The sequence below is a fragment of the Panthera uncia genome, assembly GCF_023721935.1.
Source record: "Panthera uncia isolate 11264 chromosome A1 unlocalized genomic scaffold, Puncia_PCG_1.0 HiC_scaffold_17, whole genome shotgun sequence".
NCBI lineage: Eukaryota > Metazoa > Chordata > Mammalia > Carnivora > Felidae > Panthera > Panthera uncia.
This window is the reverse complement of record NW_026057577.1, coordinates 85,886,860-85,913,416: the sequence shown is the minus strand read 5'-3', so window position 1 is coordinate 85,913,416 and position 26,557 is coordinate 85,886,860. Positions and strand designations below refer to the sequence as shown.

Sequence of the window (26,557 nt, the reverse complement as noted above, 5' to 3'; positions counted from 1 at the left end):
TCCACCCTCCAGAGTACACACCCGTTGCCACGGACAGAGTGTGGGCTCACCCACAATAAGACAACCTCACAGTCCTTGTGTTTCATTTTTCAAAATCTGGTAAACAGTTGTGTAACTAAAAGGAGCAGTTACACAGGAGATGGTTCGTTAAATTAATTCATTTAAAATTAGCTTTTAAAAGATCACAAAACGTCTTTGGTATGCAAGAGACTCCATTCCTTGATTTGGTAGAGAGCTAGAGAATCATGCCTCTGGTTATTGCTTTCTCAAACACTTTCTTCACGGTGGTTGGTAGTTGTGAACTAATAAGAAAAAATCTTTCTGCATGAAAGAAGAACATTTAGGGTAAGGAGAGGCTTCACTCAAGAGTACGTGCTTTTCTAATATTCTTCTTTCCCAACTATCATCTCCCAATACCCCTACCACAGTGGTGACAACCATAGATAAATTTCCGGACCCAGACTGGTAACTGCGCTGCACCGTAAGAACAACAGCAACAGTAACAATAGAGGCGCCACCTATCTGGGTCTCACGATGTGACAGACATGGCATTACTGCTTTACAAACATTTTTTTTTAACGTTTATTTATTTTTGAGACAGAGAGAGACAGAGCATGAACGGGGGAGGGTCAGAGAGAGAGGGAGACACAGAATCCGAAACAGCCTCCAGGCTCTGAGCGGTCAGCACAGAGCCCGATGCAGGGCTCCAACTCACAAACCATGAGATCATGACCTGAGCCATAGTCGGACGCTTAACCGACCGAGCCACCCAGGCGCCCCAACAAACATTATCTTGAGTATCTTCATCACAACCTACTCTGAAGTAGGTAATATTACCCCATTTTCTAGATGAAGAAACTAGGTTTAGACAGTGAAGCGTTTTGCCCGTTAATCTCGCTTCTCAGAAAGCTTTTTTTTTTCTTCTGAACATTTACTCTTTTTACTTTTTTCACTTTAAGCTGATTCTACGGATACCCTTTTGTCTAGGAGACCATGATGCTAATGATATTTAGTTGGTTATTGGCATTGCTCTTAGCCAAGATCGTAAGTACTGACAGTTTGTTTTTCCCAGGAAAACCTAATATCCTCCATCGGTTTTGGAAATGTAAAATGGTTTTAGGGTCAACTTCTCTTAGGTCGGTAATTTAATTCATTTGGACCGGGATTCGGTGAGAGACTAGAGAGGCCACTCTGTACATTGTGCTGTGGAGATACCAAGTAGAATAAGATACTGTCTCTGCTTCCAGGGTTCTGCGTTAGTATTGTTAACTAAAGCCTCCTCTTTGGGGACAGGTTACATGGTAGGTGCTCTCTGTACAATGTTTCGGGCACGGAACTTTGAGGTGCTAAGAGAACAGAAATGACATTCAACCACACGATCCATTTTAAATATCGTTTGGAAACCATTAAGGACCGGCAGCTCTTCCAAACGGCTCATAAGTGGTACTTCTGGCAGCTGGCAGCCAAATGTTTGCGGAGAAGAAAAACCCATTCTTTTGTAACCACAAATGAAAATACAGGAATCACTAGCCTGACTCCTCCTTAAATGTTCTTTCGGGGAAGGGCCAGGGTGGCAGACTGTGCAGGTACACAGGTAATTGGGAAGCATATACCCTGTGGCAGTCGCTGGTCTAAGCAATACCCAGCTGACTGGCAAAACATTAAGAAAAGGAATTTGCAGATCGGGCAATGATAAACAACAGGCAACCAAAGGTTGAAGCTACTAAGATTCTTGGGTCGGAAAATGATGTCAAGAAATTTCATGTTGCACAACAGCATCCTATTTCAAAGAAAAAAATGTTCTCATAGGCCATTCAGAAAAACTCACCAACACTAAAGGATATTTCTAGTGGCTGATATCTATCTGGTAGACACAGCGTAATTATTTTTATCATTTATGTGTATTGGTTTTTTAATGCTCATAATCTTAAGAGGCCTGGTTTCAAGGTGAGGGAACAAAGACATTCCAGTGCTGGGGCGGCATCATTCCAGTCTGGAATACAACGTGATTATCCCAATCTGAGCCATATACAACTGTCACAGTCCTTAGGGGCTTTTGCCTTTGTGGCCCCCTTCTCCACTTAAAAACTAAAACTAAAACTCTCTTACAACTGCAGTGGTATGGAGACAAATACAATCCAGACTGGATTTATTATTATTCATATTTATTACATTCTTTTTTACTTCTGATTCTAAAAGGAAGTGAAACTAAGATTTTTTAGGCTCCTAAAAATATGGTGGGCTCAAGGTACCATGCCAAAGGGGTATATTGGCCCCATGCCCAACTAAAAATACTCTTTATGTGACTCTCTTGCAGCCCTGGGGAGCCTTGTAACATCAGCTCAGTTTCTTGCAAATTATGGAAAGGAATGATGCCTCCCTCTTCCTTATTCTTTCTGTCTAGAATTAAGGACATGAACCACACAGCTGTAGCATTCATTCTGGACCCAGGAAACCATAATGTCTTCTTATTAAGGAGAGTAGAGCAGAAAATAGAAGGGGACTTGCTCCTAATGGTATTTTGAGTTGCAGCATTAGCAAAGTCTTGTTAGATGAGGAAAAACAAGATAAATCCTACTTGTTTAAGGGGGAATTTGGTTTTCTGTTATGAGCAGCTAACTTCTCTCCTAACTCATGCATTGCCGCAGGGCCTCAGCACCGTTCTTGGGTTAGGTACAGCGATGGGACTTCCAACAAATCTGTTCGGAACATTAGGAAGCAGCCTGAGGACCTGGAACTCACTGCAGTCGCCATGAGCACAGAGGGTGAGTATAAGACTTACTAGCTCTCTGAGAATAAATGCAGTGTGAAGAAACTCTGCCCTTTCCAGATGGGACTATAGAGCCACTGGATTGTAAGAAACCATGCTTGTTGTCACAAACCCACAGAAGTGGTCACTCTATCACAAGACACAGGACCTTGAGACGTGGGTTTCAGCTGCCTACACTTGGCTGACTCAGCTACATTTGCAGCTGCTGAGAGGTCTGGAAGGGAAGAATGCAATAGCAAAGAAAACTGAGCCCATCTTTTCTAGCCCCTGGAGGAGCTCCCTCAGCAAGGGGGGGAAGGCCACACCCTAATGCTCCAGGTCCCGTGCATATGAAGAAAGGAGCTCCCCTGTGGGAAAGGTTCAGCACACGTTAGGGGTGGTCCCTGCACCCGCTTTTAGAGCCCCAAGAGCTGGCAGGCATATGTCCCTGGATCCGGCATTGTGCAAGTGAACAAAGTCATTGGGCAAGATTCCTTGCCCATGGTAGCAAGTGAAAAAAATCAACTGTAAAATAAAACCTGTATCAGAGAAGTTTCTTGATGGAATTCATAAGGCAAAAGGTCAGAAAGTTGAACATGTAAAGAGAAGCAGTTCCTATAAGCCTATTCTGAGAAAAATCAGACAAATTACTTTAGATAAAGGGCTTTTTGAGAGATCCTACTCTACTGAGGGTCGGTGGCCTGGGTAATGTCTTAGACATATTCATTTTGATTTTGATTTTTGTCATTTGTTTGTTTATTCAACAAACACTGATCACTAGTGCATGTAAAACACTGTGAGGGAAACAAAGACTCCATCCCTCCCTTCGGGGGGTTAATGAGCTGGCAGGGCAGATTAGACAAAAGCAAAGACAAAAATAAGCAAACAGAGAGGACCTATAATGAAAATATCATGGAGGCATGGGAGGTACCTTGAGTGTTTAGAGCAGTGGCTCCTCAGCTTGTTTACATATGAGAGCCACTTGGGGATCTTTAAAAATCCCAAAGCCCAGGCCATACATCAGATCAACCGCAATCTCTGCAATGGGATACAGGCACCAGGAAGCACCGGAGTTCTCCCAAGTTGTCTGAGTTCAGTGTGCAGACAAGTTTGGGAACCACCGACATGGAGAAGGAAAGTGGGCCCTCTGTCTCCCAAAACAACTAGGGCTAATCTGAGCTGAGCCTCACAATCATGATGCTCAAAGTGGGGACCCTGGGAGCTTGTTATAAAAGCAGAACCTCAGGATTCACCCCAGGCCTCCTGAACTAGGCCCTGAACTTAACAAGACACTTGATGATTACAGACACAACACTGGAGAAGCCCTGCAGAGCAGTGCTTCCAGGCGTGATCCCTGGATCAGCATCTCCTGGGAATGTGTTAGAAATGCAAATTTTTCATCCCTCCTGAAGACCTACTGCATCAGAAACTCCAGGAGTGCAGCCCTGCCCACCTACGGTTTAATGAATCAGAATCTGGGTGATTCTGACGCATACTGATGTTTGAGAACCACTGGCTCAAAACAGGAGTATGTTTTCCACAGATGAGGAAGAAAAGTATGTTAAGAGCACAGACTGAGGAAACCTCAGATAGCTGTTAGGGAACCAGACAAGAGGGATGGCATGTGGAGGCAAGAAGCAGGAGCAAAAACTGGAGAGGTTCTCTGGACAGCGAAGGGACGGCCCTCAGTACTCTTCCAAAACGTCCCTTGAAGATGATCTGCCCATCGTATTTCAGACATTCTATTCACTCCTAAAGAATACAGATTTGCTGCAACTACAAATACCCAGAAAAATGTACTGAGGACTCTAGACATTCTAAAATATTTTTTTTTTCATCTTTACGGGAATTTTGAGTCTCACTAGGTAACTGTTAGGAAAAGGATAGCACTCATCTGTATATAAAGGCTCTGGTGTGTGTAATCAAAAGTCAGCTTAAAGAGGTCAAAGTGTCATTAGTCCATATAAATTTTACTCTAGCACTTCCTGATGAAAGGATGCATTCTAATTCTCTATGGCTAATTGTTCTGAAAGGAATTGTTTCAGAAGGGCTTTGGTCTATGTATACTGTGCAAATATAAATGTGAATATGCAGGTATTTATTTGTGCATGTGTGTTAACAATTCAGAAATATGAAAACAGTAGTTTTTGCTTGTTGGTAGCATTTTAGATAATAGGTAATTCTTGCTTTTATTCGAGCACAACTATAGTTTCTACAGTAAGTATTTGTAACTTGTATAATAAATTTTTTTTTCAAGAAGAAAAAGATGTTGAAAGATAAACAGAATGAAGTTCTATTCCATGAAAACAAAAGGTGAAGAGGTTTTGAGCAAGGAGTTACCAGTACAGGAGTGGAGCTCAATGCCATACTACCTTGCCCCAGGGCTGTTAATTTCATCAAAGTTGATCCCCCTTTTAATCTACTTTATATATTGAGATTCTCGGTAAGCTTAGAAAAAAGACTTGATAAAAATAATGTCTGAAAACCTTTGACGTGGATAGATGGCTCCCTGAACTATCCTGAAATGTCACTTTTCTTGACTGCAGTAATAAGGGCAGGACAAGGCGAGCTACTGTGGAATAAGCCAACGTTGGGTTTTTTAAGAAGGAACACCCATCTGCTTTCCCTGTCAGATCTAGAGGTAGTGATATGGGTCTCCACTGGAATTCTAAAAATTCTCCAGAGAAACAGAGTAAGATGTATATATGTGTATATGTGTGTGTGTATATATATATGTGTATATGTGTGTGTGTATATATATATATGTATATATATATATATATATATATATAGGGAGGGGGGGGCAGGGAAGGAGGGAGGGAGGGAGAGGGAGAGACAGAGACAGACAGAAAGAGAGATTTATTATGAGGAACTGGCTCATGTGATTATGGGGGCTGACAAGTCCCACGGTCTGTGGTAGACAAAGCTGGAGACTGAGGAGAGCTCACGGTATAGCTCCAGTTCAAAGGCCAACAGACTTGAGATCCAAGAAGAGTAGATGTTTCACTTCAGGTCCAAAGGTGGGAGGCAGTGGAAATGATTCTCTAGCTCAAAGACCATCAGGCAGGAGGAATTTTCTCTCATTTGGGGAAATGTCAGCAGTTTGGTTGTAGATTCTATTCAAGCCTTCATCTGATTGGATGCGGTCCACCAGCCTTAGGGAAGGCAATCTGTTTTATCAGTCTATTGACTTAAATATTAAACTCACCCAGAGACACCCTCACAGAAACACCCAGAATAATGTTTGACCAAATATCTGAGAACCTGCAGCCTGGTCAAGATGACTCATGAAATTAACAATCATATCCACTTAGAGAAATGTGACCTAGGTGGGGGCCAGACCACCCCTATAGGGTCTGAGCTTTTCCTGGATTACTTTTTGCTTACAACAAACTTGTCTTCCAGGTTGTTCACCTGAGACAATCCTGACTGCTACATTAACAGAATCTGAGGGGCCCAAGGCCAACCTGAAGACACTTCCTTGAAGTGTCATCACCTTCTATGTCATCTGGGGCTCCAGTATCTGGTGTCATCATAAAAGTGGCCCAAAAGGCAGCACATTTATTTCTATCTGGCAGCACCCTCCCTGTGGTCCACCTCTGCGACCAACCTGCTGTTGAGAAACATGACATTTTAGTCTTTTTCTCCATCTGTGAATTGGGAATACTCATCATAAGATTTTGTGAATCTTAAATTAGCACAAATCATCAAATGCTACACAAGTGGCAATTCCTATGATTAAATTTTAGTAGTAAGAACTAAAAACATATAACAGAATCATCAACATATCACCCTTTTTTAAATATTTAAAAAAATTTTTTTAACGTTTGTTTATTTGAGAGAGAGAGAGAAGAAAGTACACGCAAAAGTGGGGGAGGGACAGAGAGAGAGAGAGAGAGAGAGAGAGAGAGAGAAAGAGAGAAAGAGAGAAAGAGAGAAAGAGAGAAAGAGAGAAAGAGAGAGAGAGAGAGAGAGAGAGAATGAGAATGAGAATCCCAAGCAGGTTCGAAAATGTCAGCGCAGAGCCTGATGTGGGGCTCGAACCCACAAACTGTGAGACCTGAGCCAAAATCAAGAGTCAGATGCTCAACCAACAGAGCCACCCAGGTGCCCCAACTTATTACTCTTTTTACACTGACAATGACTGGCACCATAAACTCCTGGAGGGCAGAAACCAGACCACAAAGCTGCATAGCTGCTAGGTAGCCACCTTCCACAGTTATGTGCCTGGTACAAACACAGCTGATGATAAAGGAATCGTTTTCTAATCTTTTCCAACTGGCTTTAAGTACCCTTATTTATTGCACATTCAACAGATCTCCAGAAATAGGGCTGCCAGATAAAATTCAGGGTGCCCAGTTAAATTTGAATTTCAGATAAACAATGAATACTTTTTTAGCATAAGTGCCCCATGAAAATCATTTACTGTTTATCTGAAATTCAAATTTAACTAGGCGTTCTGTATTTTTATTTGTTAAACCTGGCATCTCTATCCAGAAAGGCAGCTGGCAAACTTTTATGTTAAAATTAAACACTAACATTTTCTTAGGGGATGAATATTTAAATTATATGCCATGTGAAAAATATCATATTTAAGAGTTTCTAATGGTTCATATGATTGTTTGGCATTTAAAAATGATTTACTTAAAAAACTAATGGACTTAAGTGGATGTCTTGACCTTAGTTTTGTCTGTAAGATGAAGGTAATAATATCTTGTGGATGGGGCTGTTTTGAAGTACATGTGAGAAAGTTCTTTGTAAATAAATCCCCTAAAAAGAGATTCAGTGGAGCATGAACTTTATTGTTGGACATATCTCTGACAGAGTCCCAATGTTGCGACTTATTGCTCTGTGCTTTGGAAAAGCTACTTAACCTCTCTATACCTCATTTTCTCAACCATGATATGGGGAGAAAAATAAAAGCAACCTCATAAGATTTCTGTGAGAAGTAAAAGAGAACATGAATACATGGTGCTTAGTGTATAATAAAGCACTTCTTAACTGTCCTAATTTATTCAAAATCTAGAAAGGGTGCCTTTCTAGAAAATCACTAATGTAACATAGTAGGAAATTAAGGGCTTAACTCCAAGGGTACACTCCTCTGAGCATCTGTTAAAATAGAGAACGTTTTCCTCCTGTGCCATCAGGTCCTTAGGCCATGGTGTTGAAGGAATGAGCAGACACATGAGTGAGGCTCTTCCTGCTGGGATTCCTCTAAAATACCAAGAATGGTGACTCTTTATGTACTCTGAACATGTCATTACAGGCTTTCGTGCAAACGCAGCAAGCCTCAAAAGGTTTAAATCAGTTCAGATCATTCTTAACTCTGTAAAGAGCATTAACATCATCATCAGGAAAAATACAGCAAGGTTTAAAATTGCCACCTTGATCTTAGGAATCAGCTTGGTGAGGCTATAATAGTAGCTATGCAGTCATTGCTCCTCATTACTGCAGAGCCTTTCGTGTGCTTCTTCTACAGAAAGAAACCTAAGGAAATCATTAAGAATGAGAAGTTCAACTGTTAGGTCAGGATCTCAGACCTCTAAGCTGAGCTCAGGGGGCATGAGGGACTGTACTGGGCTCGTCCATCTCTGAAGAGGGTTAAAGGTCAGGCTTGAGAGCAAAGACACAAGATGAAAGGCCACACATCTTTTTATTTTTGCCTCCATTGGATAAGAACAGCCTATTGTGTTGCTCTTACTGTGTTGGAAGGTTCCTCAGTGGCTGGTGAGTATTTATACTAAAGGCATGGCCAATGAATATATGTTCTAGAGTGTTCCACCTGGAATGATTCAGGTGTTCCTGATGGTTCATGAAGAGTGATTAGATCACAGTCCACCTACTGTCCTAAGGCTCAAGTTTATTTGATTCACTACGGGATCAGCGGCCATTTGTTCCAGTAATTGTGCCATCTCTTGCTAACCCTGTGATCATAAATTCTGCATCTTAAAAAGTAAATCTCACTACTTAGGCAGAGAGACACGTTTTATTGGCTGACTTGCCAACTATTTAAAATGGAGCGTTTAAAAAAAAAAAAAGAAAAGAAAAGATTAAATTGATAGAGTTAAGACAAAAAAGTAGTTATGTTCTCTAACTCTTCTTCAGGGCCAGCCTGGCTGAGGATGGCACCAGAGCCTTCTCACATCCCCGTCGGCCCCGCCCACTCGCATTTCTCCACGCAGCTGTGCCAGGATTTCATACAGGGAAGGCCTTATGCCACGCAGCCCTTTCAGACGTCACATCTAAATCATCTTCATTAGCCTTGAAAACTTGGATCCCTAGCAGGGTTCCTGGCGCCCCAAACAGAGGAAGCCCTGTGTGTGAGCACGAGGCACGAAGCCACAGAGGCGACAGCACCCTCTGGTTGAAATACGTTCTCAACAACTTGTGCACCACCGAGCTGCTGCTTTTCTACTTCTTTTGGTGAAGGGAAACTTCAAAATATTTTGAGCATATGAGATTTACAATGCATGTTGAACAGAGGGAATCATGCATCATTTAGACATTTTTTTTTCTGTGCCTAAGGAGACATATGGTGGTCGTGCTTTCTAATTTAAATATCAGAACCCTTGTCTGTATTTGTTGAAGGGACAGAATATCCCAAATCAGGACAATCTCAGAAAAGCCTCTGTGCGAATGATAAACACGCCTCTCAGGAGTTTCTAGACCAATGACCTTTCTTCGCTCCAGGATCAGCTAAGAAGTCAGTCCCTCCCATCTTTCCCTTCGACTCTCTCAATTTTTCTAATCTCTCTTCAGTATTTCATGTTGATAAAAGTTTTCTCCCCCCTGAATTATTTGACCATCATCCAGGCCCCAGGGGGAAACATCAAGATATTAGCATCCTTCAAGCTGCTGGGAACCTCACTAGTTGAAAACCTCATATGCTTCCTAAACATAAATGTGGCTGATAGGAGAAGACTCCATAGTCCGTGAGACGTGGACTGCAGAATCAGCTGTCTGCCCCTCACTCATCGCTGACTCTACCTGCAGATGGCCTCCTTCTGCATAGTGAAAGCAGTCCTGATAATGAGAATGAGAAAAGCTGACATATAGCCAGGGCTTCCTAAGTGCTGGGAACTTATTAATTCACTTAAATATCCACATAGCTTCCTTTTCATTCTTTCTGGGAGTTTTGAGAGTTTCCAGGAGGATAATGTTTTCAAATGTGTAGACTAAAACCTTGCTTTATTCTTAAAAGCAATGCTTAGGATTACAGGAGAAAACAATCCAAAAGCATGGGTAACCGAGGCAAAAGGAGACGCTGGCAGTGTCCACAATCTCTTGCTCTGTGCCAGCAAAGGCTAGATGAGAAGTAGTGTTCCCCCAAGGCAGGAGTGAGGAGGCAGGCCCTCCCCCCGGCTGGGAGTCCAGAGGTCCTGGCCAGATGCCTCTCAGGCTTGCTCACTGAAATCCTAGCCCTTGGGCTTCGTCCCCCATCTCCTGCATTCCTCCTGTCCCCAGAAATACCTGGAAAACTGTGGAGAGAGGGGGTGGGTCCAAGATGTCTGCACAGGAGGATTTCAACATGGCAGATGAAATGTGGCTGTGGTGGAGCCACATTTGCATAGCAGACACGCTGCTTTTACTCAGTATGTTTTAGGAATGTACATAACTGATGTCAGGACATCGACAAAGACTATGGTGGGGCAAAAATCCTAAGATAGTGCTTTTCATTGGCTTGTGGTTGACCTCACTAGGGAGAGAAACTTTACAGCCGACTATGCCCAGAAAGAGAGCCCTGAGCCAAGAGAAAAAGGGCAGCCCTGGAGGAAGGAAAGGGGCCCAAGACAATGACTCTTATGTCATCTCCCTGCCTGGGGCTGGTTCCCCCAGGACCTAAGCAGCAGCAAACTCAGCTTGCTTTCTTTGTCCTTATTGAATTAGAAGGAAGTCAAGGAAGCCTGTATGATTGTAAATCAGGGAAATGCGAGTGACTTTTAAAAGCTTGCAACATCAAACTTTCCCATTGGAATGGAGCCAACCCAGGGCAGATGTGTCAAATAGCTGCTTTTGTCTGCCTTGCTCGCTCACTCCAGGAAGTAGTGGGGGGGTGGGTAGAAAGGGGTGCAGGAAGATGAAAATGTAACCAGTCATGTTGCATGCAGTCTCAGGATGGGAGACCTACAGGTAAATGGAGCCCCCCTATTGCCAAGAACAGACTAGGAAACCAAAAGCAAAAACAGAAAACCAACAGCTCTCTGCACAGGAATGAGAGAGGAAGGAGGCGAACTTAGTGGAAAGTCAGGGCTGCCTGGAGGCATAACAAATAACCACAGGCTGGAAAAGTACAGTGGAGGGGAAATGTGGGCCAGGCGAATTCCTCCCTGGGCTCAGGGCGATTTTCCTTGGCATCCCATCAATTATGTTACTGTTGCCTCTTTGAATTTAATCATCTCAGGCTCTAAGTAAGCACACTCTCCCTATCTTCACAAACCTGGAGTGGGAGAACCGTCTATGGCTAACAGGAGGCCCAGAAACCATAAAGGAAAAGGCTGACAGATTGGAATGATTAAGAAGCCAAAACCTCTACTTGGCAAAATCAGTTCACATGAACGCATTTAAAAGTCAAATGAGGACTGTGGGAAAATATTTGCAACACATATAAAAGGCAGAGAGTTAACGTCCATCATGGCTAAAATGCTCCTACAAAGCAGTATAAAAAAACCAAAGGGGAGGGGGAAATGGGCAAACGATAAAAAGAGGCATTTTAGGGCAGAAAATTACAAACGGCCAATAACCTTTGAAAAATACTCAAACTAACAGTTACAGTAATTTAAATTGAAACAAAGGAGTTCTCTCTTTTTTTTTTTTTGGTTAAGTTGGCAAAATTTAAAAATATTTTGATGACATATAGTGTTTCTAAGAGGATAAGAAGATAAGCCCCTTTATATTCTATTAATGGGTGTGTTAATTGGTATGACATTTTTGAAAGACAATTTGGCAGAATTTAGCAAATTTAAAACAAACATTTTCCAACCAAGCAGTCCCACTTACAAGATTCTATTTCAGAAACGTTTTGAGTCTAGAGGGAAAGATGTGTGTGTGTGTGTGTGTGTGTGTGTGTGTGTGTGTGTGTGTGTATGCGCGCACCCATGCACATTGTGATGTTATTGTAACAGCAACAAATTACAAGCAACCCAAATACCATCGATGAGAAAAGAGACGAATCATAGAACACTCATACCCAGGAATATTATGGAGCCACCAAAATGATGTGGCAGATCTAAATGTCCTGACATAGTAAAATACATTAAATGAGAAATAAAGACTCAGAAAAATACACACACATATATAGCATATGTGTGCATATATATAGAGACATGTATTGTATAATCTCATTTCTATAAAAATGAAAGCAAATACAGCTCTATGTGTGTACACACACTAAAAAAAAACCCACCATATACAGAGAACACATACACACATTCTAAACTGATAAGAGTCATTAAATGTAAGCAGGGGTGAGGCAATTAACCAGCAGAAGATTGGTTTTTATTTGTTCTATTCCTGTGTTGTTTGAATTTGCTGCTATATTATCTACTATTTTTATAGTTAAAAAGCATGATCAACAGATGTAAACAGATGCACACATGCATTCATGTTACCCTCCTATGGTAAACACCAAGGTAATTGTAGCAGAAGAGTATGGTGTACACAGCAAGATCCTTTCTTGCTCCTTCAATGTTTTTATTTTTTTGAGAGAGGGACAGCCAGGGAAGGGCAGAGGGAGGGAGGGAGAGAGAAGACCAAGCAGGTTCCACACTGTCAGCACAGAGTCCAATGTGGCGCTCAGTCTCCCGAACCACAAGATCGTGACCTGAGCTGCAATCAAGAGCCCGATGCTCAACCCACTGAGCCACCCTAGCACCCCCTTTCTTGCTCCTTCAAGATTCTTGACTGGCAGAAATGGATAATTTTGGAGACAGCTCTAAACTGAAAACAAAAGGAGCTGGACACCCTCTGCCAGGGATGTGAAGACCAGGCATTTCAGCAGAACCCATGAAGCAGCCGTCACCATATTCCCACCTTAGTGTCCGTAAAACAACAGCCACCAAAAGTCACCTTCTGTAAACTTCCCATTTCTTTGGATTCCTTATGAGGCATTAATGAGGGAGTATGCAGAGTGTTTGAAAAACAGTTGGCATGTGATAGGGGACACGTAGATGATGTTATTATTGACGCAGTAAGTACCCCTCTCTACCTCACCTCCCTGTGCGGAAGGAGGTCCAATTCAATGCACATCTGCTTTCCCAAAGGCAGAGCTCTTCCAAGACTTCCCTAGTGAAATGTGGGCAGATGACATAAAGTGGAGGCTGGTGTCTCCCTGCTTCGGGATGGTGGCAGGTGGTGTTCCTGGAGTACTGGAATGGGTCTTAGGTGAGGTGCACAGAAGGGTAGTGAATGGCAAAAGGGCAATGGTCACTCCTCATTCCCTTGGTTTCCTACGGAATCAAGTAAAAGGTGAATCAAGAAATTCTTAGGTTTCTCATAAACCTGGGTCGACTACAGAAGAAGGGGGCCAGGGGGACCTGCTGGTTACTCTGTGGGATTTCCAACTGAAGTTAACAAATAGGTAGGAGGGTGAGAGAGAGAAAATGGCAGTGATGAGTGGAATTCTCAACAAAGGACAAGCTGGGCCCACAATGGCGCTGGTCAGTGGCTATCATAGATACACAGCCTAACAAGTGTTGACGTGACATGCTGGCTGCCCTGGTTCTAAGAAGATCATCATTTGAATCAGCTGGCAGATTCCTTTTTTCCCCCAGATTTGCAGCAAAGGGTTAAAACTAGGGGGTGAAGACTAGGGAAAGATCCTGGAGATAAGAGTATTCTGGGGTTGAAATTATAAACTAGAATTTTTCTAAGTATTTGGGAGTAAAAAAAAAAAGTAAGTTTACTTATTTTTAAGTAAACTAAGTTTAAACTAGAATGAAATAAAGATAAGAAACCTGTTCTGGGCAGATTCTGTAGTGTGTGTCTGTGTGTGGTTAGGAGGAGGGCCTGAAGGAAAATGAGCCAGGGGTCTGGGGCCAAGAAAGGCACGGGTAGTTGTGAGAATAAGGCAGGCATTATGCTTGCACAAATCTCCCTTCTTCCCCTCTGCTACATTCTTTGTTCCCCCTCTTTGCTACTGATGAAACATTTCCCTTCCTCTTCCATGAAGTCATAAAGATTGAATGGGTCCAAGAGAAAGGAATTAGCTCACCTACAAGGTAAAAGCAAAATCAGGAGGGTTTTTTGTTATTGTTGTTGGTTTGTTTGTTTGTTTTAAAATATTTTTAAAGCAATATACTGGAAAAAAGCATTGAAAAGAGAATTCAGGAGACCTGTAATTGGGAACAAATATGAAAACCTCTTTTGGGCTCGGTTTCCTCATCCATAAAGTCTGGCATTTGGTAGCAATAGATGGTCTCTAAGATTTCCAGTACTTATGATTTCTGCTTTACTTCTTAGAACCGAAAGGGGCCTTGGCTAGCATCAGTTAAAATCCCCATTGTATATAAGAATATTCTATGAGACAGCCCAAGAAATGTATTGGATTTTATGAATGGATGCCTTTATGCTTTAGTATAAATTGGTAATTACCTTGATATTATCTAAATCAAAACAGTGGTTTCTTCCAGCTATGCCTAAAATTCATATTACCTATCCCTTCCGTGTGTGACTACAGCATTAATCCATCAAAGGGCTCTGAACCAGCCACAGGCTGAGTTTCCCTAAAGCTCTCTGCAGAGGAATATAATGGCTACAGACCATTGACACACCTCAGCGGACACCAGGGATGCTCAAGGATAAATACTATTAGGGTTAGGTTATGGCAGAGGCAGCAACAGACACAACCCTAAATCTCAGGGGCTCGGTAGCCATCAAAGTTTATTTCTCACTCATATGAAGTCACATGGGTCAGCAGAGCTGACATTCAGTGACTCAGGGGTCTGGGCTCTCTCCATGTTGTACTGCCAGCATCTCAACACAAGATTCCAAGTTCATCCTTCAAGGGGTGATAGACACGGACAGAGAAGGCACACCAACAGTTAAGAACCAAAGGTACCATATCACTTCTCCTTGCATTCCTACCTGCCAGAACTCCGTCACGTGGATCTAACTGAACCGAAAGGACCCTGGGAAGTGGAGGAGAGCACGTGGATCTTCGGCGAGTGCCTCGCTGCCTCTGGATGAAGTGACGACGCAATCAGGGACATAAAGTCACCAAGTTAGGAGCTGTTCCCTGTCTGAGCATGTTTGGAGTGGGTGACCAAAAAGCCTTGGTTTTTTTAATCTGTGGCTTCTTTAAACTATTTCTTTTTCTTGTCAAAAAATTGTTTCAGCTTGGGAAAATTGAGGCAACTTGCTAGGAAGCAGGGCTTCATAGCTCTATTTCATCCCATCTCGAGAGAAGGTTGCCTTTAAGTGGCCACATCACACTGTTGATTCACGATAACTTTAAGCCAACGAAAACCCTCACACAATTGTTTAGAGAAACTGCTGCCAAGCCAGGCCTTAACATCCTCTAATTGTGCTGTTCACTTTGCTTTAAGCCTAAATGCAGGACTTTATATTTACTCTGTTAAGTGTCATCCTGTTATTTTCAGACACTTGCTTCAGCCCTCTGAAGTTTTTATTCTGTCATGTATTGTAATAGCTGCTTCTTCAGAATTTGCATCCTATACCAATTTGATGAGTAGGTCTTGTGTGTCCAAATGCAAGTTCTTAAAAACAATATGCCAGGGGCAGAGCCCCCCGGTAGAACACCAGAGACCTCTCCTGAGAGACATCATCACGATCCATTAATAAGCACAGTGGGTTCATTTGTTACACCCAGTTTCATTTTTCTTTTCTTTTCTTTTTTTTTTTTTTTGAGAGAGAGAGAGACAGAGACAGAGAGACAGAGAGAGAGGAAAGAGCAGAAGGAGAGAGAGAGGGAGAATCTTAAGCAGGCTCCACACCCAGCATGGAGCTCTACGTGGGACTCAGTCTCACAAACTGTGAAATCATGACCTGAGCCAAGATTAAGAGTGGGACACTTAACCCACTGAGCTGCCCAGGCTCCCCTGTTCCACTAGCTTCAGATACTACTTACCACAGTATCAACCAGTTGGCATTTCTCCAATTTCTCAAGGATTTCCTAAGACCTCATAACATGCCTGGATGAAAACTAAACTCACCATCTGCCTTCCTCAGCCACTCCTACTGCTCAGGAGCCAATTGGTTGATGGCACCACCATCTAGCCCGCTATGCTGGAAAACTGGGGCAATCCCAGACCCTCTCTCTCCCACACTTTCCTCAGAAGCAAACTGGTATGAAGATTAGACTGGTATAAAGCAGTGAAGTGTTGCCACTACTGAACTGGACTGTCTCCTCCACTCGCCCCTTATGCCAGGGCAACTGCCTCTAAGCTGCTCTTCATGTCTCTGGAACTTTCTCCTTCAGTGTATGCACTTCATCCTCACTAAAGTTCTTTCAGAACTACAGGTCATATCACGGGACACTCCTGAATAAAACTCACTGAAGCCCTCCAGAGTAAGAATGATAAAAATATCTAACACATTGTTGAGCATGGGCAATGGCCAAAGAGAAGACCAGCATGGCTACTCCAAATGGGAACAGGGTACCTTCTATTCTTAGACCCTAATGTTTCTAGGAGGCACACTCCTGCACCCTCCACCTCCATCCCTCAGTTTGGGCAAATCCCACATTTGCATCTCAACACTCTAGCTCTCCTTTCTCTGTCCTCTCAAAACTCCTTCCTCAACTCAGAAAAGGTCTCATTCCCCTCCAAGGCTGGGAAGCTGCTGCTTGGGTCAACGTGCAGTCTGCCCCCCTCCCAGGGAGAAACTGGCTCCTTTTTCAGGATTTGCTTTACTGAGTCAGAGGCAAGGTTTTAGAATTCAAAAATAAATGAATAAATGAATAAATACAACAAGAGTGAACCCCCAGCTTCATCCCTCCCCCAATCACCAGGCTCTTAGAAGTGAAAGCTTTTAAAAGGCTTTCTTTTTATATTCTCAGCCAGATATTGGACTCTGTTCTGGCTGGATTCTTGTGTGTCTTTTCTTCTTTGGGGCAATCAGCTTTAGTCTCTTGGTCTGGTCAAATGGCGAAAGGGCCACAAGGTAAAACAAGATTTTCTGAGAAAGGAAAAGAGTTCTCATAATATTTCAAAATATTACCCTGATGCTTTGTTAATCTGTCCCCCTACTCTACTAAATTCAGCTCCATGTGGGCAGGGACCAATGTTTGCTTGAAGTCTGTTTTCCCAGTGCTTCAGACACATTAGATGGTCGGTCATTAAATGCTTAATGATTGATGACTAAGCCAATGGACAAAGACAGACCATGTCAATGGCATTTTGCTAATCTACCAGTATGCTAATTTTGTAAAAAAAGAAATAAAATAATTTGACTTAGTTCCTCTGTTGTTGAGTGGCTCAAACTGCAGGAATAGGAAAATATATGCTCCTTTTGAATAGGATTTCAGAAACCACAGGGATTTCAAGACCACATCTGTGGTGATCAATTTTTGTACAGGGGAAAAAAAGAAAGGCAAATTCAATAAAACATTTGCAGATAGTGGTTAATTCCTGTGCACTGGGGATGCATAATTCTTCAAAGAGAAAGGATGTGTTTTATTGTCTTCTCACCTTTATGGATGTTTTCTCTCATTATCATTTAATGAATGCAATTTTATAAAAATAAATGAGTGGTTTTGTCCGGATCCTTTTTCTCAAAGTCTGTCCAGCTTATTGGGCTCCCCACCCCAGACTGGACCTTAATAATGAGTATACTAACAAAACAAAAAAGTAAAATCATATTTCCCAGGTGCTAACTATTAGAGCCTCTTCATTGTTTGTTTCTAAAAGGAATCTTTTTCTTTTGTGTGATTTCTGCTCTCCTTTATGTGACATTTCAAAATAAACTATTGACCTTGTGTGGTTATTAACAGACTTCAGTGGATGGGTGCCCACAGCTGGTGCTGCATCTATGGAATGCAGGTAAAAGGAATTGCTGGGCTCCTGGAGGCAGCATGACAAAGAGGAGGTAAATGAATGAGTTCCAGGGCAGAGAATAAGGTTTGAATTACTGCCGTGCAACTCGCTCTGAGGGAATTATTTAGTACTCAGAATATGACTGGAATATTTTACAGTAACAATGAAGGTTACACCACATCTATCGATTAAGCCAGTGACTTGCTACCTGGATCCCTTTGATCTCATTGAAACAAGAGCTGGGGAGAAAGTGGATGTGAGGTTAGGTTAGCATAGGGCACTAGCTACCTAGATGGCCAGGGCTGACCCAGCTAACCTGGCCTGTTGGGTGGCGTCCCCACTCTCCTCTCCATTCTCTTGTACTTTTCTCAGGAAAGCACAGCCTTTGCAGCTAGAAGTCCACGCTGAGCCTCCTGAGTGGTTATGCTTCCCAATGAGATTGGGCCCATTGGCTTTTAAAGCTTATCCATGGGTCAGGAAACCTTATGTTCCCCAGTTTTCAAATACTGGGTCGTCAAACAGACAAGTTATGAAAAGTACAAGAGAAGATTCTCTTAATGCATCCATGGCTACTATATTAGCTGTGTGTGCGTGTGTGTGAACAACTAAATATAGTGGGTTTTCTTTATCTCCTGGTTCCATTTTTACACCCAGTTCTTGAAAAGACATTTTACTCATTCTTAGTTCAGAAAAAATTAGGCCTGCTTTGCAGATCAGCTGTTTTCAATTATGTTACTCCACCCACTCTCTCTGTTTTTCTGGGCACTCATTTACCCGCTGAAGGATTTATAAGGCAGCCCTCTGCTCTTTCTCAGCCTCTGCGGTCACGCTGCCTCCACACACCTAATCTGCTCCTTGGGGAGCTTGCTAGTTCTGAGCCAGGGACGGTGCCAAGTAGAATATGAGAGTCCCTCTTCCTTCCCACCCCGTACTCCCAAACATTTGTTAGTAGATGAATATCAGCCCACAGAAGCTATTTTGCAAGAATCGTTATGTTTCTTCATATCTTTAAATCGGTTTAAATCTGTTCTGGGTCTCCCTCCCTCAAGGATGTAGGGAAACGTAAATTCCAGTCATTACTGGGACTCCCCACCTTCAAGGCCTGTGCAGGAACTTATACATTGCCCGATTAACAGGGTGGCCCCTCTGATCCCAGGCCACTGTCCTTGCTGCTTACTGCTGAGATGCTTGTTGTCACAGTCCCAAGGGGGCCACCAGCCCCAGCAGCCACCCTCAGGGTGCTGAAAGCTTAGGCGAGGCCAGGGCCCCCTGAATCTAGAGCCAGCTTTCCTACATGTCCTCGACAGCTGTCCCAGGGGTCTCATCCCTCCCTCAGACTTCTGTCAAGGAGCAGTGTGTGATCCCTAATGTTAGAGGGACCCTCTGACCTTCACCTTCTTCCACTGTCTCAGGAGATCTCACCCACCTTGCAAGTCACTTCTCTCTCTTCCCTCTCCGGAACACCTGGCATAATTTCTTCAGAGGGTTTAAGCTTTCACAAAAGACAGGAAAGGCCACTGACATCAAGTCTTCTGTTGTGCAAAATCCCTGATGCAAGCAAAGTATTAGGATGCTTGAAATGAGAGGATGGAAAAATACAGACAGTAAAGTTTTTGCTCAAATATTACCATCCTGTTTGCTCTTTTTTCAACTAGTAAACGCTAGTTAAGAGAACCATCGGGGGAGATCTGGAAGGAAGAAGAAAGGTCGCTGTGACACAGCGGCATCTTCAGAGGTGCCCAGGCAGGTAGTCGCTGCCCCTGTAGTGATCTCCTGTGTTGTCCCTCAGAGAATGCTGGGGCGGGGCGGGATGGGGAACTAGGGGTGGGGATGTGGCCTCTAAATCTATATTGCTCCATGAGCAGTTCTTCATTTGCTCCTTTCATGTCCTCTTTCTTATTCATTGCATTCTTCTTTGTCTTTCCTCAGCATAATTTCAAGTTGTGTTCCCAGGTACTACATGACTGGTACAGAGTTGCCTACACTTTGTCAAAGTACCCCAATACCACCAAGGCCTAATGCTGAGTGGCTAGTCACTGGGTCAGCTTAATAAAGAAAATAGCCCACAACCCAGCCTTGGTAACATTCAGATACCCAGATAAGATCGAATGTGATTTGAAGGTTGAGCAATCACCCTGCAAGCGTTTAAGCCAGTTTAATCCATAACTGTCTCCTTCATGAAGCAACATTAGCTTTTTGCTGCAACCTGGGCTTCTCATGCTTTTTTGCATGATTGCCTTCTTCTTGCTTTCTTTCAAATTGTAGCAAATATGAATTTCTGGGCCACTCACTGTTTTCCATTTCACTCATTTTACATACTTATATCTGTTCAATATTTATAAATATTTTAGCTTGTGAAAGCTGTTTAGTATATTTCCATTATCTACCTTTGTTGTAGAACATCTGCTTTGTTTCATATGCTCAATACAAAAAAAAAAGTTTTTGAGCTAAACAAATATGCAGAAGGTTATACGAGTTTGCAGGTCACGATTTTCTGTGTTCTTTTTCCATCACAAATTGCATTTCACTTCTCTTCTCCACATATTTTTATCCTACAGAACAGAGGTCGGCACACTACTTCCCGTGGGCCAAATCTAGGCTACACTTCATTTTGTAAATAATGTTTTGTTGGAACACAGCTGTTGTGCCCATTCTTTTAAGTGTTATCTCTGGCTTCTTTCACACCGTGGTGTCAGTGCCACGTAGTCACGATAAAGACTGTATGATGTGCAAAGCCTAAAACACCACTACCCAGATCTTCACAGAGGACATTTGCTGATCCTAGCTGTGGGATAATAACACTAACCAAAAATCCTTTCTGTCACCGAATCTTAGAGTTTCAGAGCTGGAAAGAATTTTAGTCTAAGAACGTCACTTGACAGAAGATAAAACAGGCCCACACAGGAAACAACTTTCACTAAATGCTTATTATGTGCCAAGCACTGTGCCTCAGCAAATATTATCTCCTTGAGTGCCCACAACCAATACTATTTCTTGTGGTTTTTTATAGATGAGTAAATCAGGACAAAGAGCTTAAATAACTCACTCATGGCCACATAGCTATTATAATAAATGGAGCTGATGGTGCTTGGCTCAGGGAGTAGGACTGCAAAAATTGAAAACAGAACCATTGCTTCATTCAGCCTCTAAGCTAAAGAATTTTCTGTAAGACCCGCAGAAGGTAAGTGTCAGAACTGAGGTAGTGCCTGCTTTCCTGGTCTCCCTTAAAATTCAGTAAAAGTCAAGATTTTTATTGACCTCTATGCTGTGTGACCAAGGAAAGAATAGGGCCTTCTTTGCCTGTCTTTCCTGAATCTTGACTAAAAATAAAGTGACCATCGGCTGTGGGGTAGGACTTCCTGTTCAGGCGTCAGTTTTTTGCTAGGTGAGTCACACAGCTATGGCTGTTTCCTGGAAACTTCCTTGGGGTTTGACTAACTCCTGAAAAGTCTGCACAGAGTGGAAATGGACACCCGTTACAGGTCCCTCTGCTTCCATGAGGAAATGGGACTCCTCCTCCTCAAGAAATCTGTTATGGCTTAGCCTTTCCTGTGTTCAAAAAGTACAACAGAAACCACTATTTGGGGTGATAAAATTCATAGCTAACATTTCCAATAGGAACAACCTGGGGAAATATGCTGTAAGAATTACTGATTCACCAGAAAATTAAGTGTCTATTGATTACAATAATACCTGAAGCTTCAGGGTCATTGGGATCCACATGATCGGGACTCCCAAACCCTCAACACCTGGCCTGGCCCTGCTGCCTTAGAAATGTATACTTCTCACTTTTTGTCAAACTTACCTTCGTGTTGTAACTTCTCAGTGTTTTGTAATTTGGTTCTCTCCTTGGGTTTCTGATACTGTCCTTCCTAAATATTTTTTTCCTGAAACGAAGGCTTTCTCAGCGCTTAAACCAGGCTGCTCTTCTACTACAGAAAGTCCCACAACTGGGCAGGTTGTTGTCTCCATGTAAATATTATCTTCCGCTGGGTGCCTGAAATGGAACAACCTAGTAATCTTCTATTTCCCTAGTCAGTTTATATTCCCATCTCCACCTTGACTTCTTACCATGCTCCTGCTCTCTGACCCACCTCATCAAATTGGAATGCTTCAAATATCCACACCAATCTGTTTCATGTCCCTGTCCTGCCTTGCTCCTTACATTTGATAAGAAGCCCCTTCTCCTATGAGAGGTCAGATGTTTTCCATCACATCATATCTCAATGTCTCAGGGAACTTCCATGGACCATTTCCCCATCTTCAGGTCTGGATTAAAAGTCAAGTCACACGAGGGGCATCTGGGTGGCTCAGTTGGTCGAGCATCCAACTTCGGCTCAGGTCATGATCTCATGGTTCGTGGGTTCGAGCCCTAACTTGGGCCCTGTGCTGACAGCTCAGAGCCTGGAGCCTGCTTCAGACTCTGTCTCCCTTGCTCTCTACCCCTCCCCCCCCCACCGCCTCTCTCTCTCTCTCAAAAATTAATAAATATTTAAAAAAATTTTAAAAAGCCCAGTTAAGTCACCTGAGCAGCAGCCTAGCATGCCAATTCGTGAGAGGTTAAAAAAAAAATCCCTGGGATAAATCATTATAGAATTACAGTACCAGTTAATACAGGTTTTCATATATAACCATAAAATATAAATTGGTCCCCCTCCTACCGAATGGAAGTTAAAACCAGACAAAACAGCAAACAAGAAAATTCCCCTCCAACTCTGATCTACTACAAGTGAGTTTTTATGATCCCATCGCAGGATACAACCCTAGTGTTGCCACCACACTGAAACTGACCAGTAGACAATTTTTTTGGAGTCAGCTGAAATCCTCAAACCCAATAAAGTGGAGAAGCATAAATGCGTATTTGACTTATGTGAAATCAATGAAGATGAGCCACCAACGGGAGAGCAAGAACAAAAATGAGAGCTGAGCAAATAAGAATTTAAATAGTATGAACAATTCTGCCAGCTGGTCTCCTCACGGCTCATGTGGACCTACAACAGTGTTGTCAGATAGGAGGAAAACAAATCCCTAGAGTTAGTGGGATTACCATATTACCAATACCCATCTTTATTATCTCATTCTTCATCACACAGACACTGAACTCATTGTTATCGTCAGTATCCGTCCTCATGGTGAGTCACCATTATTACGACCAGAGCCAGGCAAAAATATGAAGGATGCATGGTGAGTATTTAGTATCATTGTTTTCCTTTTTTTTTTTTTTAATGCTTCTGTTCTCCTTATCTTGCTATCATATAATTTAAAATATGGTAGAGTTATGTTTTTAATGTGTATACTTTAATATGTCCTCTATATCACTATATATTTTACACACGTATATTTACATACTGGCATAGAGAAGCATATATACCATACCACATACACTATTCTACATTTGATGTATAGGATTCTCAAGGATTACCTTGAGAAAATATGATTATCACTTTGCTCTTGGGACTTTGCAACCCAATGTCTACATTAGCCACAACCAACTAAAACTACAGAGTAATGCTACCTTTTAGGAAACCTAATAAATGCTACTAAACATGTTATCTGATTTAAAAAATCACGATAGAAACCAAGAACTAGAGAACAACTGGGAACCTTTTTGCCAACAGGAAATCCAGGAAAAAGAACTTGAAAACATATTTTGAACAAAGCCTAAAGCTAACATGCTTAACTTCCATTCTTAGAATTACCAAATGACCAGTTTTGAGTAAAAACACTGAAATGTAAGACGGTTCTAAGTAAGTTAAATGCTGTATGTTTAGTGCCTCAAATAAAGCCCTTGTTTTGAATTGGAATTTTATAGGAAATAAGGTAGGCCATTTCCTTCAAAGGTATGCCATTTCCTTCACATGAAAGGTCAGTTTTTTCCCTGTCCTCATTAAATAAATTGTAGCCACTTATTTAAATAATATCATCTTATTGAAAATTCAGATTATTAGCCTCTGTCAATTTTGGTTTGCCTCCTTTTTTATGTATCTTCTGGCATTTATTCTGAATTATCTGTTTCCATCAAACTCAAGCCTTTCCTGTGGTAAAATCAAATAAATCAAAAAACAAATAAAAATCTCCTTTGACCCCATATTCTCTCTGCCCAGTGTTACATCATATCACTTTCCACCCAAACTTAGCTAAAGCTATTTGTAAATTTGAAACTTGACCTACTCAGCCTTCTAAGTGGTCTCCTTGATTTAATTAATTCCTGATCCAATCCATTCTCCAAACCATGAATAACTTTCCTAAAATACAGATCTTATCATGACACTCTCAATCTTTTTTTTTTCTTAACTTTTTAATTTATTCTTGAGAGACAGAGCATGAATGGGGGAGGAGCAAAGAGAGAGGGAGACACAGAATCTGAAACAGGCTCCAGGCTCTGAGCGGTCAGCACAGAGCCCAACGCAGGGCTCAAACCCACGAACTGTAAGGTCATGACCTAAGCTGAAGTTGGACACTTAACCTACTGAGCCACCCAGGCGTACCATGACACTCTCAATCTTGAACTCCTTCTATTGCTCTCTGTTTCTCTAGGATAACATCTTAATTTGTGTGTAAAGTTCTCTACCACATGGGGCTCACCACCCTCCTTACCACTCTCAGCCCTTGCTGCTCACTTACACCAGTGGCTCTAGCCCATCAATCTCTCCTGTTCAGTTCCTCAGTTGTGCCATGCTTGGTCTCTCCTCAAAAGTAACTAACTCACTCACCCTTTATCGCTCAGCCTAAATGTCTCTTTTTCATCAAGGTCTTTGTTGGGGTTCCTTGCCACATGCTGTCACTATACATCCCTCTTATAACATTCACCACATTTGTAATAACTGCTTTAATGCATGTACCTAAATTCCATGAAGGTGGAGACATATCTGCCTGTCTTCTCGACCCCTTTAACTCCAGGACTGAGTACAGTGCCTGGAAGGTAGAATGGACATGATAAATATTTGTGAAATAAGGAAATAATATTATGATCTAATAACATAAGGGTTCTATTTTGGAATCTTACAGATAAAACATTTCAAATTCTCAGTCACTCCTTTCTTTCAGGTTTACTTCAGTTGGCTTTATCTTTCTAGAAGAAAAATGTTTTGCAGTCCTAGAATGTGTAATCTATTTAATAGACTCAGACTCTGCCATGAATGGAGAACATATTCAGTAGTCATTCAATAACAAAATCAGTGTTACTTCTAATTTAAAAAATGGAGATGTAGGAAGAGAAGACCTTGAAGTTGACCTTCTTACATATTGTCCCTAAATGATGTTTTAAAATTTTAACTCCAAAGTAAATATCAACAGTATAAAGAGTCCTCAAAAAATTAAAAATAGAACTACCATATCATCCAGTAATCACTGTACTGGGTATTTACCCAAAGAATATGATATATACACCTCTAAGTTTACTGTAGTATTATTTACAATAGACAAGATGCAAAAGCAAGTGAAAGTGTCTACTGATAGATGAATAAAGAAGATGTGATACACGGGGACACACACACACACACACACACACACACACACACACACACTGGAATACTACTCAGCCATAAAAAAGAAGGGAATCTTGCCATTTGAACAACATGGATGGAGCTAGAGTATAATGCTAAGTGAAATAATCAGAAAAAGACAAATACCATATGATTTCACTCATATGTGGAACTTAAGAAACAAAGCAAATGAACAAAAAAAAGAGACAACCAAGAAACAGACCCTTAACTACAGAGAGCAAATTGATGGTTACATAAAGAGGGGAAGTGGGTAGGAGGATGGGTGAAATAGGTGATGGGGATTAAAAGTACAGTCATCATGATAAGCACTGAGTAGTATATTAAATTGTTGAACCACTAAATTACACGCCTGAAACTAATATAACACTGTATGTTAACTATGCTGGAATTAAAAATTTTAAATTAAATTAAAAATAAAATATTAAAAGTATTAGAAAATGTTTAACAGACTCTAGATACTGCATAGGTATTGGAGAGATACTTACATAGTTCATCAAATCTAAAAGCCATCAAAGAAAACATGGTATATAAAAATTTTAGGGGTGCTTGGGTAGCTCAGGGTCATGATCTCGTGGTTCGTGAGTTTGAGCCCCGCATTGGACTCTGTGCTGACAGCTTGGAGTCTGGAGCCTGCTTCAGATTCTGTGTGTCTCTCTCTCTGCCCCTCCCTTGCTCGCACTCTGTCTCTGTCTCTCAAAAACGAATAAATGTTAAAAAATTAATGATCAGGAAAAAAATATTTGCAATATATAATCCAGAAGAAAATGTAGTATATGTAATTGTATTCATTATCTAGTTCTGCAAAAGAAATAACCTCAAAACTTAGCATCTTGGAGCAATACTTCTTACTCTCCATTTCTGTGGGTTAGGAACCCAGGCACAAATTAACTGGGTCCTCTGTTTCAGGGTCTTCTATAGGCTGCAGGTGAGATGTTAGCCAGGCTACAGGTTCATCTGAAGGCTTGAATGGGAAAGGATCTTCTTCCAACCTTACATGGATGTTTGCAGGATTCACTTCTTAAGGACTTTGGAATAAGGGTCTCTGTTTCCTTTTTTTTTTTTTTTTTAATTTTTTTTTAACGTTTATTTATTTTTGAGACAGGGAGAGACAGCATGAATGGGGGAGGGTCAGAGAGAGAGGGAGACACAGAATCTGAAACAGGCTCCAGGCTCCGAGCTGTCAGCACAGAACCTGACGCAGGGCTCGAACTCACGGACCGCAAGATCATGACCTGAGCCGAAGTCGGATGCTTAACCGACTGAGCCACCCAGGCGCCCCAGGGCCTCTGTTTCTTAAGGGCTATTGCCCTTTA

At 41.9% G+C, this 26,557-nt stretch overlaps 1 long non-coding RNA gene across 1 annotated transcript in view; it reads right to left on the bottom strand.

Moving 5' to 3' along the window:
• LOC125934369 (uncharacterized) overlaps positions 1 to 24,680 on the bottom strand; it is a 40,393-nt gene extending 15,713 nt beyond the window's left edge. Inside the window, exons 1-3 of the long non-coding RNA XR_007461357.1 lie at positions 24,582 to 24,680; positions 21,545 to 21,736; positions 19,166 to 19,287 (exon numbers count right to left, since the gene is read on the bottom strand). This is a non-coding gene — a long non-coding RNA (uncharacterized LOC125934369). The remainder of the gene's footprint in view (positions 1 to 19,165; positions 19,288 to 21,544; positions 21,737 to 24,581) is intronic.
• Positions 24,681 to 26,557: the final 1,877 nt, after the last annotated feature.